At 44.2% G+C, this 14,799-nt stretch overlaps 1 protein-coding gene across 8 annotated transcripts in view; it reads right to left on the bottom strand.

Moving 5' to 3' along the window:
* Positions 1 to 14,799, bottom strand: part of Dab1 (disabled 1) — a 1,125,345-nt gene that overhangs the window by 886,978 nt on the left and 223,568 nt on the right. Inside the window, exon 2 of one of the 8 annotated variants that reach the window (XM_011240426.2) lies at positions 12,957 to 13,005. The exons of the other annotated variants lie outside the window; for them this stretch is intronic. The gene's annotated coding sequence lies outside the window, so the exon portion shown is untranslated. The remainder of the gene's footprint in view (positions 1 to 12,956; positions 13,006 to 14,799) is intronic. 8 annotated transcript variants of the gene reach the window in all.

Here is a 14,799-nt window from a genome sequence, read left to right as displayed (position 1 = left end):
GAAAATCCAATGCTTTTCCCCATCCAGTCTTCAGAAAGCTGCACTAATTACCAAGTCTATAAGACACCTGCCTCAGCTGGTGCTCAGAGAGAGCTTTTAATTTGCCGGTGGAGGAGTTGGGGGCAGGAATGGAGAGTGCTGGGAAGTGTTTGCTCCAAAGCAGGAGTAGGTTTCTGTTCAGGAAAAAAAAAGTTACTAATGATAAAGAAAAAGAAACTGTATCGAAGATGAGCCTACTTGGGCTGTGATCACATGTCCACAGTATCTGTGGGGAGAGTTCGTTGTCCTCTTCCTCACAAACATGCCATTAAGGAGCTCATATGTGAAAGAACCACCCATCCAATTGTCAAACTGAGTCAGGGCCAGGTGAGCACTTCCAAACCCAGGTTGGTCAGGAGAGACCTATAGAAAACTTGGAGCCATCTGAGGGGGGCATGACAAGCCAGTGGAGGTCCATTGCAAGCATCCTGATGAGAAAAGCAAAGCTGGCTCCATCTAGAGGTAGCCAGCAGGGAAGGCAAGCCTTGAGGTTGTAGAATATGAGGCAGGATGCCTCGTCAGAAAAGGCAGGCAGTTGTAAGTGCAGATCTGACTCTGTAGCTGTGTTCCTTTGAGCAAATCACTCACCCCCTTAAGCTCCATTCTCCCTTATGTAAAACCAGGGGAGTGAAAGGCATCTGTATTAGTCAGGTAAGTTTGTTCATTTGCTTGTTTGATGGGGTCATGGTGACAATGAGAAAAACAACTTAAAAGAGTCGGGGCGTTGATCTTCACTCATAGTTTCAGAGGTTTTAATCAATGTCACTTGGCTGCATTTTCTCTAGACTGTGATGAGGCAAATACCATGGAAGAACAGCATGATGGGAACAGAGCTATCCTCCTCACAGTGGTCAGGAAGCAGCAGAGAGGAAGGGCCTGAGGAGAAGACATGCCTTTCAACACTATGTCCTCATGGCATACTTTCTCTAACTAGTGACCTACTTTCTTTATCTAGGTACCACTTTCGAACAGCCCACTCAGCTCTGAATGAGTTAATGCATTAAAATAAGTACCCTCACAACTCAACCACCTCACAATAGCACCACCAGCTGGGGATCAAGCTTTCAAGGGAAGAGCCTTTGAAGGGGTACTTTATACCCAAGCCCTAACAGCATCTTAGATTAGGGACTTGAAGATTACAAAGAAAGTTAAATCCCTGCATCCACAGAAGTATCCCACTAATACTGAACTGGGAAACAAGCTGCGGTACCTAAATCATTCTCACAAGGTTTTCCCTGGTCTCTAAGATGTAGAATCTCCTGGCCTTTCACCCACTGTGACTGTCATGGAGATGTGGAGCACTTTTAGAGTACACAAATCCATTGGGTAGAAATTTGCCCAGGGGCTTGCCAGGGATGGAAGGAGGTAGAAGTACTGAGTGGAGGACTTGAAGCACACAGTTTTTCTTAAACTTCCATGGGCTTAAAGCCAAAGTATCCAGAGCCTCCTTGGGAAGTCAAAGAAACACCAGTGCCAGGCATTCAGACTAACTATGAGTCCTGAAATTTGCTTATGCTGAGTGTACTGGAGGGAACATGACATGAACTTAAGCCAGACCATGATTCCATGAGCCTTTTTTTCTCCATACTTCTAATGAGTCCAGTTTCTTTTCTTTTCTTTTCTTTTCTTTTCTTTTCTTTTTTTTTTTTTTTTTTTTTTGAGTCCAGTTTCTTGAGATGGAGAATGCATTCTCAGACTTCATTTGAAGTCCCTCAGCCTCCCCTCTGTGAGGAAAAAATAGACCTTGGAGATGGGCATACCAGACACTCACCAGTTGGCTATGTGAATCACTTATCACCTCAGTTTCCATTTCTCCGGGCATGAGTGCTGATATATGAGTGCTCATAGAGCAGACATACAAATTTCGAGCTCCGTGTGTAGCACTGAGCCCAACAGGTGGGTTTTATATGCCTCTTACTTCTCCTGCAGCTCCCTAGCCTGAGAATACTCTGGAGATGGCAAAGACATGGTTATCATACCCAAGCATGACTTATCCTTAGACCAGGAGGAAGCTCATTCTAACAAACAACATAACACAGGTGGAACGGAGATCGAATAAATGGGAGTTGCTGAACTGACTTTTCATTTGACTAGAACAACTGAAAACACCATGTCTTGGATGGTTGTCTCCTGGCACCACAAGGATGCACTCATCCCTGAAATTCTCTTTATTTCCTGGAACAAAAAGGTTTTGTGGAAAACACTAATGACAAGTATGTATTTCGAAGCAGATACTCATTTTTATTGTGGGAAGGAAAACATTAAGATGTCAACCTTGGAGCTGTTAAATGAGCATCTGTAACCCAATTGTGAGGCACTGGGGATGTGAGGCTCAGAGAGGTAATTGCCACAAATAAGACACAACTGGACATTGATTTATTCAGCCTGTTTGCTTGCTTTCCACTTTGAGCTTCTTCAATTGGCTATTCCTCTTTGCTGTTCCTTCCCAGGAACATGACCCCAGCTCATTTAGATGGAAATACGCTCACCCATTACCTCATTAATTTTGGAGACTCTGCATTATCCTTTATTCCTCCTCCCCAGCTTCCTTCCCCCTCAAAATCCAAAGTATTGGTGGGGCTGTGACAAATGATGTACCATTTCTCCATAATGTGGCAGGACCTGCCTGTGTCACTGGCAACCCCGACTGTGATAATTCAGCCAAGACAGGCTGCAAGGCACTCCGGAATGCCACGAGGAAGAAGTTTAGAGGGCAAGCAATCCAGAGTAGGGCTAAGGATGGTGAGGTGTCCAGTGGAGGAAGTGTCTTATCCACCCCCAACTCTCACCCCAGGTTGCTCACTAAGCATCGTAGTAAACTGGGATTCTACTTACTCAGAATAATAGAGATGCTTCAATGACTCTAGTTATCATTCTCTTTCTAGATACACCTATCATCTTGTTTATTTTTTGCCACAATCCAGCAAAGTGGACCTATAGAAGATCAGTTACTTAATGAAGATTACACAGCTGATAAATGACAGAAAGGGAATTTGTACCCCACCTGTGACACTTCAAATCCCATGTTCTTCTTCAAAACCTTACTTACAGTTCACTTCTCCACAAACAGCACCCTTAATCTGTTATGTACATTCTCCGTTTAACTCTGAATCTATTAACACACATGCTTTGTTTGTTATAGGGAGAATGAAGAGCAGAGAACCAATTAATAGAGTAGCTAGGGTGATCTAGTGTGTGCTCTGTATGATGCTACATCAAAGTGGAGAAGGTTGTCACTCGTCCTTTCTGTTCACTAACACAGAACTTAGTATATGCAAACAAAGTAATGATATATGAAATCAATGTATTCATATGCAGATCTAGGAAGAAAACCACAGAGGCTGAAATCTTTCCATCACTCTTTATGTTGACGGTCAGTTATGTTTCTAGTAACCTGATGTTTGAGGGATGCTTCTGTGGATACCGTTGCTACCTCAATTTCAGTGAGTCACCCTACAGCCTTGTCTCTCTTGAAAGTCACTTGGGTGGTTTCCAGAAGGAATGGTTGAGCAGGGCTACACACCTGATCACAAGTGATGGTAAATGGGCAGAGACAGGCAGAAACCTCACCCCTGTGGACTTCATGGGTCTTAGGAAAGGGTTTAAAGATTATTTTCAGTGTAGTAGAACATCACTAGACGTTTCTTGGAAAAGAAGCAGCACAAGCAGAATTATGTTCTTGAAGACCATTTCAGTGCTGGTGACAAGTGAGGAGAATGTTCACTTGGACCCCTGAGGCACTGGTCCAGGGGAGAGGTCAAGGTCATAGGAATGAATGCAGAAGCAAAAGAGTCAGAAAGAATATCCAATTTCAAGCAGCATTCTACCTGATGGAGTGGGTTAAAGAAATAAGGGATATAGAAAAGTCCATAACCTGTTGAGCATATTTTAATGGGGAGATCTAGGTGACACTCTCTATAGGTGGCAATTCTGAAATACATTTCAACAAATTAGAATGAAGTTTCTATGAGACACTGGTATGGAAATAGGCAGAGAGCCTCTGGAGGTCCAAATCTGAAGAGCCAGGAGATGCTCTAGAGAGGAGAGTCACAGCATTTCCTCATAGACGACACACTTTCCCATTCACAATCATGAACCTCTCACTGCCTCTTTGGTGACAACTAGAACGTCTTACTCTCACCAAGGAACTGATGTTTAGAATGGCTTCAGAGTCTCCTACGAAACCAAATGGAAACGAAGTAATGATGCTGCAGCAGAGCCAAACCTACGAGGTCCACTGCCATATGCTTTCACACCAACCTGAGAGCAGCTTATACCCAATGGACTTTCATCATGAACACAGCCTCTTTTAGTTTCTGAGAGCCGAGTAAGACCATGGGTGTGTGCAGGCAAGATTGATGTGTGCTAAGTAGTCCTGTCTGCTATACACACAGGTCCTATTTCTGTTTATTGCTGTTTTTCTGTTACTTCTGTCAATGTCAACTTCACATCTGATAGATGTCACTTTCCGTTGTTAGAGCACATGCTTTCAGTTATTCTTCTCTGTACTTTGTTTAGAATTTGACTTGTAATCACCTACGCAACTTTGAAAATTGTGTCTGTACGAGAGCCCAGTTTCCTCTCGTAGACAGCTGGGTTCTACTTAATTCAGATCAACACCAGGCCTGGCCAGTGAGGCTTATTCTACATGGAAGGTGACTGAGCTACATCAAGGCTCTGCTCATGTGCTCCAGCAGACTTTACCTTTGTGGCTCTGACCAGTGCTTACTGAGTTGTGCTGGCTGATCATCACTTCCATACCATTGCCTCTCTGGTAACTGGTGTTTTTCTTGGCACGTTGTTGGCTTCCTATCAGTTGATTTTAAGCTATTGGAAGGGAACTCAGAACAAAGTAGGTGCTACAGATCCCAAATGACTGTGCTTTCTTTCTGGACTTTCCAGCCTGCATTTCTACTGTGTGAAATCCACTGTGTCCAGGGTATTGACATTCTGCCTTTGAATCAGCTAAAAGGAGGAACCCACAATCTATTGACTATATCTGTATTCTGGGATTTGTACAAGGTACAAACTCCTTTAAAGGGGCATCCTAAGAGGGGGTATCCCAAGGAGTACAGATCTAGATAGGACAGGGTTGGTGAATAGTTCCTGTTCTCTGTAGAACACAGGTCCTGGGCATTGTGTCAACCTTACAATAGTACAATCCTGCATTTCTCATGGAAGTTTTCAACTCTGCTTGGATCCTCTCAGAGGTGTCTTGCCATATTTCCAACTGTGCTTTCTCCGCTTGACCCGTTCGACTCTCCCTAGGTCAAGCTGGCTCCCTGCCCCTATGATGAGTCCCTTAGTGGATAGAAGAGCTAAGCTCCCGTTCCCTAACTGACAGACACCCTTAGTAAGGAGAGAAGCATCACCAGGTACCATACTACAACAGTTCACAGGAGCTTTATGTAGCCTGGCGCCTTCATTAAACTACTGCCCTGCTAGGAAAATCTCAGTGCATAATAATGACAACAGCTAACCTCTACTTTCCAGTAAATGGAGTGGAGGAAATTATCCAAGGTCATACTGCCAGCACTAGAAATTTAAAAGCCCAAACTTCTCCCATCTCCCATTGACCACCAACATATGCTCTAGGTATAGAAATCCCTCCAGGGACCCCAGTATTTATCACAGGGTCAAATAATTGTTGGGTATTTTGGGGAGGACTAAAAATCTCTGACCACTCTGACAGATAATTTAATTTATTATTTCGTTTTTCAAAGGCTACAATAATAGCATAACCCCTGGCCATGTCTTAGAAGGGAGGGACCCACTGGGTCTTTCCAGTGAGCAGATAACATATTTAAATGCAGTCCATCAGTCGGTAATCTGCTGCCGCCCATCCTGGGAGAGCTGGTTTATTGAACACTGTAATTGCCTGGATGCTGTTATTCATTTCTGTAGCTGTTGCTATTAATTAAATATTTTTGTCGGGAGCTCCCCGTGACATTTCTTGCTGCATTCTTGAATATCTGATAAGATACCCAGTCAGTACACTGGTGCCCGCTGCATTTGGCTGATAGTCTTGTCCTAATTTCTAACCCTCAAAACGCTAAAGAAATGACACAGTTTTAGTGGAATGAGGACTTCTATTGTTACAGGATTGAGGGCGGAGGCAGACAGGGTGCAAGAGTCTTAGTGAAATAGATGCAAATGTCATGTTTTAGAGCTCATTCTGCTGGCTGAAGCTGGAAATTGGACCAGACCTTTATTCCCGGGCTTAGCCCATTCCATAGGTCAAAGAAAGCCTGGTTATAATGGTTCTTGAAATTTCATCCCCAAAGGAAGGAAGCATAGATTCATTCTTCCAAGTGGATTTATCAAGTGACTCTGGAAGGCCTACAAGGTGCCTACTAAGTGCTAGAGACACAGAAGCCAGGTAGTAAAAGTAAAAAAAAAAAAAAAAAAAAAAAAAAAAAAGATGGCTGAGAGAGATATCTCAGCAGTCAAGAGTGTTCTCTACTCTTGGTGAGAACTCAAGTTCAGTTCCCAGTACCAATGTCATGCCTTGTCCGGCAGCACACTATCACCTATAGGTCCAGCCCCAGGTCACCTGATAATGCACCTTTCCCCTCTTCTGGTGCCTGTTCTCAGGTGCCTACACATACACACACACACACACACACACACACACACACACACACACATACACACATACACACACACAACACAAAGAAGTCCCTGGGAAATACCTTAGGGTATGGAAAAACACATTCAAGTTTAAACACTAGGAGCATTCCAGGCTCAGGGTTAGGACAGAATATCTGGAATCCAAGTCGTCCACCTAGTAAAAGTAGAAGAAAAAGGCCCAGGGCAAGGGACTATAGTAGATACAGTGGGCAGTGTCCCTACAGAAAAATGGATGACCTGTAGAAATTTCCGATACCAGAACCAATAGAGTAACACCCTATGGAGGTCCTCCATTCATCCACAAGATGCCTAGGCACCTTTAAGCTTTACTTGAATGAAGAAGTAATCTGAGGCCAGAGACCTCAAAATGAAGTCAAGAACAGTCAAAGGAAGAGGGTGACGACATTTGTCCCCTTCCCCTAGTGTTCTCCTTCTGATCAGGGGTGGAACCTTTGCAGGGCAAGAGGTAAGATCAGAACTGAAGATGTTGTATTTGTGAGAGACAGCGAGACATAGGGCACAAGATGCTATGCTACATAGCATCCAGAGGGTAGAGAACAAGGTTTCATTCCTTCCAAGATCCCTGAACTTTCCCAGAATCTCTTAAGCTGGCAGCTTTGGGATAAGGCAAGCAATCAAATCTTCTAGGACACTGGTCTTCCCAGAATGGGCACCAATTGGCTGGCTGAAGAATGTGGACAGAGAGTATCCAGTAACATAGGAGGCAAGAGCAGAGAGAAAGGGGACATATGTAACATGGTCATCAGACAGACTAGCTTTATGAGAGCAGGTAAACACATACCTGGGGAATCTTAGTTATGGGAACAACTCTGAGTGATAGAATACTTGTGGGGAGAGGCTTAGAGCTAGAAAACATAAGGGCACAACTCAGGTGATGAAGTTCTGTGACAGCTGACCTTTTGATAGGATACAGTGATGAGTAAGACAGATGGGTGGACCAATGGCACAAGGTAAGAGTGTGAGCAGCACCACCGGGACTAAGCACTGATATTCATAGGTCACCAGGCCACATCCTGTTCCTGCCTTGTTTGCTGATGGCTGTTGGTCCTGGGCTTCATTCCCTCCCTGAAAAGAAATGGCAAGAACAGTGTTTCCCTGCTTCCTTGGGTCCGTGATTTCAGTTGTGCTACTCATGCTGAGCTGTAGCTCTTAAATGCAGTGACTCTCTGACACTAGTGAGTATTACAAATGTAAATATAACAAAGTATGAGAGCAGAGCACAAATTTAAGGTTCTCATGGCAACCAGAATCCACAGCAGCCGAGCATCGTTGAAGGGCCTTCTCCTGACAGGCTGATGAATAATCCCCAAGTCTCCCTATTGGATAGGAATTGTCAGGAACTTTTGGGGGGGAGTGGGGGGGGGCGCCAAGGCAAGATTAGCCAACCATTTTAATGAGATTTTTTAATCAATGCAAAATAAAAGTTTTGGCAATACTTTCAATGGAGGTGCCCAAATAAAAATGCATTTATATTTAATGAGACACTATTTATTATTTATGTAATAATAAATGCCAGTTGGTTATTAATAAAATATTGCTCAGTCATTAATCCTCAATAAATACAGAGTAATTAGTATTAAGGTGACAAATACTTCATAATGAGAAGGTAATTGTCTCAATGTTAATGGATTATTCAAACAAACCCTATAACTTGAAGGTATCAAGATGGAGATGCTCTAGGGGCAGGCTGAAAAATGATAGCATAACCTTGAAAAACTTTTAAAATTTAAAAACGTGGAAAATGAGTCCAGGAGAGACTTAAACTGCAGCAGAGACCCTCAACCTCAAATTTCTCCAAAAAAAAAAAAAAAAAAAAAAAAAAGTCGGGGAGGGGGATATCAGAAACATCATAGACTTGAAGCCAGGACAGATTGGGATTTTGCCCTTGCAATGTCATGGGTTTTCTTTGCTCCCTAGTTCTCTCACTTGAAAAATGAGAGTAATCATGTCTCCCATCTAGAGCCCTGGTGAGGATTAAATAGATTATATATTTTTTAAAGGCCTGTAGGATAGGAGATGTTTAACAAATGACAATTCAGGCTCGATTCCATTAAGAAGGCATGCCCCTTAATTGTAGCAAAGGGAACTGGATACCCCATTCCCTGAGGTTCCTGGATTCAGGGAACTGAATGTGGATCCTTGGGATTCCATCTCCTACTCAGAGTCTCTGCATTGATCCCATCTGCATTGCCTAAGCTGTTTGCATGGATGTCAAGTTGTCTGACAGCACAGTGCAGCAGTGGTGACAGAAGTACCACAGAAGAGAAGGAAGGTGTAAATGTGAGGAGAACACTGGCTTCTGCTCCATGCTCTGCAGACACTGCTGCAGAGTCCTTTCTCCCTGGTCCTCCTTCTTACCACCCCTCAGGACACATAATTCCTGTGAGTCCCCCAGAGCCTTCCCTTTCCATGCATTTTTTCCTTTCTTGGAGCTTTGCTTCCTAGCAGAGTTTTGGAGATAGACGTGCAGGTGATGAGTATGATTATGAAGAGGACAGCCCAGGGGTCAAGCAGTGTAGCTCACCTTTCAGGCATTGCCTAGCTGCAGGGAGAATATGGGGAGAGCCAGCCTTAGGGCTGTGGCAAGGAAAGGGTTTTTTTCCTTCCAGCTGTGAACATCTGTCTGTGAAGTACTAACCAGCTCCAAAGTCATGGTCCTTCCAGATGGCACCCAGTGCTTCCAAGAGGTGACATCCAACCCCCAAACTGCAAATGTAGGCTGGGTACCAGGTGCCGTAATGGTGGGTAGGGGAAAATTCCCTCCAGAGCCTGACAAAGGAAGAAACTGCATTAAAGAGAAATAGAGTGTATAGAGCCATATCATGAGAAAACCTTATCTTGGGCTGGGAATACAACTGGGTTGGGAGAGCACTTGGCTCACTCCAAGCCCTGGGTTAGATTGTCACATAAACTGGGCATGGTGGCACATGCCTATAATCCCTTCACTCCTGGAGGGTAGAGGCAGGAAGGAGAACCAGAAGTTCAGCTACTTTGTAAGTAGAAGCCAGAGACTAAAGGAAAGAATAAAAAGGCAGAAGAGACTGAAAATCCTCTATGATTTTCAAGTCAGTTCTTGTTTCTTTTGAGCTGAAAGTCTAGAAATGTCTCTGCTCTAGGTGAACTCCTAAAGATGCAGACGCTGCCAGAGGTGGTGACTAAAAGCCTAGGGTGGTGTAAACACAAACCCTAGAGGCAGGAATGGCTAGGCTCAATCGTAGCTTCTGACTTTTCTCAGCCTGTGTGCAAAGTTAAAGTTTTCAGACAGAAGAACACGAGTGCCTTCTTCTCTAACTGGCTATTTATGAATTTCAAATGAGTTAACGCATCCAACCCACTTGCAGAAGTACCTGGAATATACTAAATGATCCAGAAGCAGCCAGAAATATCATTACCGAGCAGTCTACCACTTAACCCCATGCTGTCCGTTCTGACTGCCCAGGACAAGCAGGGCATAGGATGTTTTAAACCACAGGCCAAGGGACACCACAAATGTTAAACTGCAGCTCTGAGTTTGAACTTTCCTCTACTCATGTTGCTTTTGCGCCTGCCTCGGGCTTATGAGACTGTCCTGACCACAATCCTCTTATCCATTGAAACATTAAAAACATATCCTAAAAGCAAGTTTAGTTGCCACTTGGTGCCTACCCAGGAAGGTTGAGACAGTTGTCTAAGTGAAATTTGCTTGAGGGTTTTTGTTTGGACTTTGCGGTTTCATGTAACTGTTCACCTGTTCATGAATTTCCAGGGAAAGAGTGGAAAGTTTAGAATGTTCCCTTCTTATTAAACCAGACTCATCTACATTGGGCTGCACCCTGGGATTTTCCAGGAAGAATATATTCAATCTAAATTCTTCATGTTTTACAGGTAAAGAAAGTGGTGTGTGGGTATGTGTGTATGTGTAGTGTATGTATCTGTGTGTGCATGTGTGTGTATGTGTGTGTATATGTGTGTATGACATGTGTGTATGTGTACATGAGTGTGTGTGTGTGTGTGTGTGTGTGTGTGCATATGTGTGTATGACTTGTGTGTATGTGTACATGAGTGTGTGTGTGTGTGTGTGTGTGCATGTGTGTATGGTGGAGGATAACTGTTTTTCCTGTGTTCCCATAACAAAACAGCAGAGACAGACTAGCCTAGGTAATAGAAAGTGGTGGTTAAGGACAGAAACCCCAGATAAAGGTACCAGATAATTTGATCTGAAAAAACGAGTTCTGAAAAATGGGATCAGGGCTCTGACCATGACCTCATTTAACCTCAATCACCTTCTTAAGACCCTGTCTCTAAATATAGTCACACTTATAGTAATGTTGGAACATACGAGTTGGGTGTGGGAAGATAGTCACAATTCAGTTCATAGCTAGTAGGGAAACTGGCTTCATCAATTTTATGAAATTATCTGTAGTAAACTTAGACCCTGGAACCCAGAATCCTTTGCAGGCTACCGTGTGGTAGCTGGCTATTTCTCTGACACGTCTTGAATGCTGGACGGAGAGAATCCTGTGTTCATTGTTTTACCCTGCAGGCAGTGGGTGCCAATCATACACAGGTCATTATGCCAGATTAAGCTTGGAGATTTCAAAGAGCCTTGCTGCCCTGAAAGGGAAACTAAAATCCTAAGGAGCATTCCATGGGCTGCTGGAATTCTAGCCAGCCAGGTGTTTATCTGTATTGGAGCAGAGAGTCACAGGGAACAAAGGCACAATCCCAGTACCGCCTTGAACAACTAGGTGTCACATGACCAATCATTTAACCTCTCTCTGAGCTCTAGTTTCTTAACGTGACAACTTCTTTCTAGGGCACTTTACAGGGGAATGCACAAAGATGAATTCTCTAGCCCCTTGCCTGGTTCTGAGCAAGCAGTGTTGTGGGGAATACTGATTCCCTACAGTGGAGAGGGGTTGGGAAAACAGATTAGGTACCTACACCCACAGCCACTCTCTCTTCTTGGACATTAGTAACAGAGTTTGCACTTGGTCTTATTAACAAGTGTGTGTACGGGTTATCAATTTTAGATTTCCAGGATCTGAGGTAGAGTGCCGGCTTCCATCATTTATCTTCTCTTACTGCAGGGGACTGATCCCACTGAGAGAGATTTATTAATAAGCACAGATACTTTGTTGCTAAAAAGCCACTGAACCTCTTCTTTAAAAATGGAAGCATTTGTGTGTTGCGGTGAATATATCCAGACACATTTTTAATCCCCACACTTGCTGTCATAGAGCAGCTTCCTTTAGGAGAACTTCCTTCATGCGCTAGTATTTATGAATCACATACCATGGACCAGTGTCCTATGCTGCATATCTTAGGTACATTATTTCTCCTAATTTACAGGATAGGAGGGAGAGGGATGTCTTGGGTGGGAGCCCTATGTTTTAGTGAAGACACTGAAGACCAGTCAGTGACAGGCAGAAGAGTGGTTCTGAGAGCATAGCCTTGACTGGACGCTACAGCATACCTGAGAGCTTACAGAACAAACATCGCGCCAGGCCACACCAAAATCTATTGCCTCTAAAGCTCCAGTGCTGGCATTCAGTACCCAGTGTTTAAATTAGCTACACAAATAATGTGATACATCTGAATATTTGTGGGATTTGTCTGTGATCACAGTCAGGGTGAGGGGTCATAGTTAAAATCTAACTACACACCAACAAATATCTCAATCAGCAGTGATCACACAGCTGCTTCGACCCTCAACAGACACTTGGTGATGCCCTGGACACATATTTGGTGGTCATCACAGAAAGGAGGGGAAATTACTCCTGGCACAGTGGATACAGGCCAGGAGCACTGCTAAAATCCAACAATGCTTCTGGCAGTCTCCACGATAAATAAATATATGGCCCCAAGTCAATACACTGGAGTTTAGAGCTTTATGGTGCCCTGTGAAAAGGCACAAGGTTGGTGGAGAGGAAGAGAGAAATGAAAAAAATGAGAGAGGGGGAAGCAAGGAAGGAGGAATTGAAGAAGGAAGGAAGGAAGGAAGGAAGGAAGGAAGGAAGGAAGGAAGGAAGGAAGGAGAAACAGGAGGAAGGAACACACTTAAATGAACAAAGGGATGAAGAAATGGGAGGGCGAGGAGAGCAGAGGGGGAGGGAGATGAATGACTGATTTGGGGAGGATGAGCAGGAAGCCAGCAGACTGATGATGGAAATGGCCATTTTAACATCCTTGCGCTGGAGCCCGGGAGCAACAATGAACGGAAGCACAAGCAATAAGTCTTCAGTATTTCACACTTAGTGAGACTTTTGGACGTGAAATGTACTTACAAAATAATGTGGCATTTCAAAAGCATGTTGTCCTCTGATAAGCCAGGGTCTGGAACCAGAAAAAAAAAATGTGCGTGTGGACAATTACCAGACTGTAACAGCCGATGAATGTGGTTTGTAAGTTGCAGCCGCTGTATTTATTTCAGCATATTAACATATAGACATTTGTCACCTTACCAAAAGCCTGTGTGATTCCCTCCCCCAGCAGGGTCTCAAGCTGCCTGCCTTTTTCTTCTCTGCTTGCTTAGCCCACACCTCATTCTTTCCTCCTTCAGCTCCCTCCTCTCCTCCAGCTTACCTTGTCTGTCTCTGTCTCTGTCTCTCTCTGTCTCTCTCTGTCTCTGTCTCTCTCTCCATCCTTTCCATTCCCATTTTTCCTCCTCCCATCTTTCCTTTGTTCTCTTTCCCCATCCTCTCTCCAATTTCACTTTTTTCCATTTCCTTTTACTATCTTCATGTTTTTTTAAAGCATGCTTTTGTCTTCCCTTGCACCCCCTTCCCAGCCCCGCCCCACCCCACCCCACCCCAGCCTCCTTCCTTCTTTGCCACCTTCTCTTCCCTTTTCTGTCCCAGCACTTGGTTTCCAGCCTTCACTTTGCCCCTCCCTTGCTCTCTGGATGTCCTCTTTCCCTGCCCTGTTTTGACTCAGGAAGTCCTTAGCAGCACATCTGCATGCCACCTGCCTGGTATTAAAGAAGCTGTTTTTGTAGTCCACCCCTTTCTGGTATCCTCAGCAGGGGTGAGGACAGTGCTCTTGGGGGCGGGGCATTGCCACCTTCAGGGACTGGATAATACTCAAATGCAAAGAATTTAAAACGCAAAGGGATGGCTCTGCTACCCAGGAATACAGATCCTGGTCCCAGATCTGGCTAAAGAACCTGTGTCCCCAGTAGTTAGAACCTGTGAATGTTGTCTTATGTGGAAAATAGATCTTTGGAGATATAAGTTCCTTAAGACTGTGAAAGGGAGAAATCAGTGGAATTACCCAGGTACATCCTAAATAACAGCCAGGATGTTATCACAGAAGGGCTACGAACACATTTGCCAAAGACAGGAGTTAATGGGAAAAAGAGGTAGAGGTTAGGCTGAGCTCTAAGGATGCAGGCAGCTGGGAGCTGATCTGGTAGAGGTTAGGGTGAGCTCTAAGGATGCAGGCAGCTGGGAGCTGATCTGGTAGAGGTTAGGGTGAGCTCTAAGGATGCAGGCAGCTGGGAGCTGATCTGGCAAGGATGGGGTTCTCTCCCATATATGCAAGCTAGGGGACGACCGCGCCCAAAACTTGATTTCTGTCCAGCGTCACTCATTTTATTTTGATTTTTCAGAACTGTGCGGGAAAACAACTACAACCACACACCACCACCACCACCACAGCAACAGCAAAAACAACTTTTTTTTTTTTGTTTATGGTTCATTGTTATTGTTTGAGCTGCCTCAGAAAGCTAGCACACTGACCTTGGCTCCTATGCTACAATGGTAAATTTCTGAGCTGCCTTGCTCCTTGCTATAGTTGCAGACTCCCTGCCTAGCCTTGACTCTGGTCCAGCATTACTATCTGTTTTCTCCTTCTAGCCCATAGATACCTCATCTTCTACTTGTGGTCAAGAGTGACTATTGTATTTGTTATAGAGAAGACCCATGACTCTTTGCATGCTGTACCACTTCCCACATACCCATCTGCCTTAACTGCATATGCTTTTCTTCGCTGATCTACTAGTGTAAGGAAAGACCCTGCAGCCTTTCCCATAGGGAAGCACAAGGCTCCCTACCTGCAGTACGATTGCTCCTCTCTTATTATGATCTATAAAGCAGGGACAACAGCTTCTCCTCGGTTACTCAAGGCAAA

The sequence above is a fragment of the Mus musculus genome, chromosome 4, assembly GCF_000001635.26.
Source record: "Mus musculus strain C57BL/6J chromosome 4, GRCm38.p6 C57BL/6J".
Classification (NCBI taxonomy): domain Eukaryota; kingdom Metazoa; phylum Chordata; class Mammalia; order Rodentia; family Muridae; genus Mus; species Mus musculus.
Note: the sequence above shows the minus strand (reverse complement) of the source record. Positions and strands in the feature narration are given on the sequence as shown.